The sequence below is a fragment of the Furipterus horrens genome, unplaced genomic scaffold, assembly GCF_987537825.1.
Source record: "Furipterus horrens unplaced genomic scaffold, mFurHor1.1.pri manual_scaffold_17, whole genome shotgun sequence".
Taxonomy (NCBI): Eukaryota; Metazoa; Chordata; class Mammalia; order Chiroptera; family Furipteridae; genus Furipterus; species Furipterus horrens.
This window is the reverse complement of record NW_028327187.1, coordinates 85,317,620-85,321,484: the sequence shown is the minus strand read 5'-3', so window position 1 is coordinate 85,321,484 and position 3,865 is coordinate 85,317,620. Positions and strand designations below refer to the sequence as shown.

General features: G+C 41.6%; 1 pseudogene; it reads left to right on the top strand.

Annotated features, from left to right (window-relative positions):
- The first annotated feature begins 2,927 nt into the window (after positions 1 to 2,927).
- LOC149991519 (large ribosomal subunit protein eL19 pseudogene) lies at positions 2,928 to 3,545 on the top strand (annotated as a pseudogene).
- The last annotated feature ends 320 nt before the right edge of the window (positions 3,546 to 3,865 follow it).

Genomic DNA, 3,865 nt, shown 5'->3' with positions numbered 1-3,865 from the left:
GAATTAAACTAAGGCATTCACCAATTTATTTGATACCTATTTATTATCCCAAAGACTAGACTAGAGCTACAAAGGGAAACAAAATAAGACCCTACCATTGGAGAGCTATTAATCATTTTACCTGTGACTTCAAATATTGATTTAATTTAAATTTGAACAAAGATCAATTTTGTTTAGGAACCTTAGTTTTATTATAAGTTAAAATCAGTTACTATTCAGGTGGCTGGAAGAATACATGACTGTCAGAGTGTGCTTGTTGCTGATTGAATTTTGCAATGTGTCTGTCTCTGAAGGGTGTCTTGGAATTAGAAAATCAGATTCCTTTACCTTGGATCCTATGTGGGCCATCCCAACCCCTGATGTGGCCCAGTACTACCTCTGGTTTACTCAGGAGCTCATGTGATCTGTCCCATATCCCAGGGAGCCTGTCAAATAATCAGTGATCTTCCAAGGACATTCCCAATACAACATTAGAATTGTTGCTTTTGTTTTGAGGACAAAGGATATTTTGGGAGAGTTTCAGAGCTTCCTGTATATTTCACATTGTAGTTTTATCTCACCACTTGCCTTCAATGACCAGGAATGTGTGATGTAGCTTGAAATTAGAACTGCTTGTCTCCTTAGGGATGTTTTTAGGTATAACTCTTGATGAAAACATGGAAAGGACTGGATGATCTCAGAAGCTCTTCAGTTACAGTGACTATAGCAGATGCTATTGTTGCCCCATCCATATTTCTTCCACACTCACCTCTACATGCTGAAGGATAGTTACTGTGAACACCCATGACCCTTCCAGAAGACTTTTTAACCCCTTTGGCCAAGGGAGTATGTTCTACCCTTACACACAATAAGCCAGAGTTAATGCTTCCAAAGGCATTCTTCAAATAATTACATTAAATGGTTAGTGAAAAGTACCCCAGCTTCTTCTATCTTAGTGGGGATACCTCTGAGGTATGTTCTTTACTGTCTCCCACAGTTCCCCACTGGAACTGACCTCCAGTTTCCACACTGGTAACTAGCTTAAAAACACTTTTTATTGGCTGTATTTGCATCTATTCTTATTTCCTCACTCTCCTGCTAATGCTTTCTGTTAATGCCTCTCTACAAAACACAGTTGCACTTAAATACCTGTCTAAAATCTCCTCCCTAGAGAAACTCAGACAAAGCCAGTGATTCTAATATATTCAGTCTTTTAGTTGGCTAACAGAGGCTCAAGACATGTTCCTGACTTGTAACTACCATGTGGCATTTATTGTTTGAAAAATGTTGTAGTCAATTTTTAAATTGTTAAAAAATATATATTCAGACTCTACCAGTGGTAAAGATTATAAATCAAGAAGGGAAAACAGGTATTGTTATCAGAAGTTGAAAAATAAAAATTCTTGGTCTAAGTCCTATAATCTGGCTGAATTCACTGGCACATTGCTACTTGTAAACAAAAAAGATTTTTTTATTCTGTGCATGTCCTGTATGTGTTATTAAGAAAGGAGGTGACTTCTGGTAAGATGGAGACATAGGTAAACACGTTTCACCTCCTCATGCAACCACAAGAAGAATTACAACTAACCTTAAAACAAAAAGCACCCACAACTGCCTGAAAACTTAACTGTATGGAAGTCCAACAACCAAAGATTTAAAGAAGCCAAATTCATCCAGATGGATAGGAGGGACAGAGATGTGAAGCCTAGGCAGAGAGCTGAAGAGATGTGGTGTGGCATGGAGAGGCAGTGGTGGCAGTGGAATGGTGGGTCCCACATTCACATGTGGTGGATAAAAACAGAGAGAGATACCTGAGGAGCAAGTGATCCCAACCCCAGGCCAGAACGCACAGCCCAGGGTTCCAGCACCAGGAATATAAAGCCCCATAACTTCGAGCTATGAAAAACAGTGGGGGTTGGGGTGACAGAAGACACTGCTGGTTTCTCAGGGGAGTCTGTTAGATGGCCCACACTGGCTTAGAATATATGCAAACCCACCCATTCTGTCATTCACCAATAAGACAAAAGCTGGAAAGGCACCAATTTCATACAGAAAGTGGGTGAAATGACTAGAAACAGAGAAAGTGCTGGGCAAACCTGCAGAAGTCAGGTAGTGGCATTGTCTCCTCTCTGATTCCTCCCCCTACACAGAGCCACAAAGCAGAGAGCCAGGTTGCCCCACCCTGGAAAATACCTAAGGCTATGCCCCATCCAACTTAACAGGTGCGCTGAGGTGGGGATTCAAAGTAGCTCTACCTAATACACAGAGACAAACACAGGGAGGCTGCCAAAATAAGGAGACAAAGAAACATGGCCCAAATGAAAGAGCAGAACAAACCCCCAGAAAAAGAACTAAATGAAATGGAGATAGCAAGCCTATCAGATACAGGGTTCAAAACACTGATATCAGGATGCTCAGAGAACTTACTGAGTATGGCAACAACATAAAGGAAGAAATGAAGGTTACACTAAGTGAAATGAAGAAAAATCCACAGGGAAGCAACAGTGAAGCGAAGGAAGCTAGGATTAAAATAAATGATTTGGAACACAAGGGAGAAATAAACATTCAGCCAGAACAGAATAAAGAAACAAGATTTTTAATAAAAATTAGGAGAGTATAAGAAGATTCTAGGAGATCTCTAAAAGTGCCAACATCTGACTTACAGAGATGCCAGAAGAAGAGGAAGAGCAAGAAGTTGAAAACTTATTTGAAAAAGTAACGGAAAAAACTTCTGTAATTTGGCCAAGGAAATAGAGATACAAGTCCAGGAAGCACAGAGAGTTCCAAACAAGTTGGACCCAAAGAGGACCACATCATAATTAAAATTCCAAAGGTTAAAGATAAAGAGAGAATTTTAAAAACAGTAAGAGGAAATCAGAGTTCCCATAAGACTGTCAGCTGATTTCTCAAAAGAAACTTTGCAGTCAAAAGAAGGGACTGGCGAGGCCTTTCCTTTCGCCATTGGGGTAGCAGCCATGAGTATGCTCAGGCTTCAGAAGAGGCTTGCCTCCAGTGTCCTCCGCTGTGGCAAAAAGAAGGTCTGGTTGGACCCCAATGAGACCAATGAAATCGCCAATGCCAACTCCCGTCAGCAGATTCGGAAGCTGATCAAAGATGGGCTGATCATCCGGAAGCCTGTGACTGTCCATTCCCGGGCTCGATGCCGGAAAAACACCTTGGCCCGCAGGAAGGGCAGGCATATGGACATAGGTAAGCGAAAGGGTACTGCCAATGCGCGAATGCTTGAGAAAGTCACCTGGATGAGGAGGATGAGAATTCTTCACCAGCTACTCAGAAGATACCGTGAATCTAAGAAGATTGACCGCCACATGTACCACAGCCTGTACCTAAAAGTGAAGGGTAACGTGTTCAAAAACAAGCGGATTCTCATGGAACACATCCACAAGCTGAAGGCGGACAAGGCTCGCAAGAAGCTTCTGGCTGACCAGGCTGAGGCCCGCAGGTCTAAGACCAAGGAAGCTCGCAAGTGCCGTGAAGAGCGGCTCCAGGCCAAGAAGGAGGAGATCATCAAAACATTCTCCAAGGAGGAAGAGACCAAGAAATAAAGCTCTCTTACCTGTACATAGTGGCCTTGGCAATTACATGTATCAGTCGTTAAATAAAGTAGCCTCATCTACCTAAAAAAAAAAAAAAAGAAGGGACTGGCAAGAAGTATTCAGTGTGGTGAAATGCAGGGACCTACAACCAAGACTACTTTGTCCAGCAAAGCTAAAATTTAAAATGGAAAGGCAGATAAAGTGCTTCCCAGACAAGGTAAAGCTAAAGGAGTTCATCATCACCAAGACATTATTACATGAAATGTTAAAGGGACTTATTTAAGGAAAAGAAGAAGATCAAAACTATGGACATTAAAATGACAATGAAC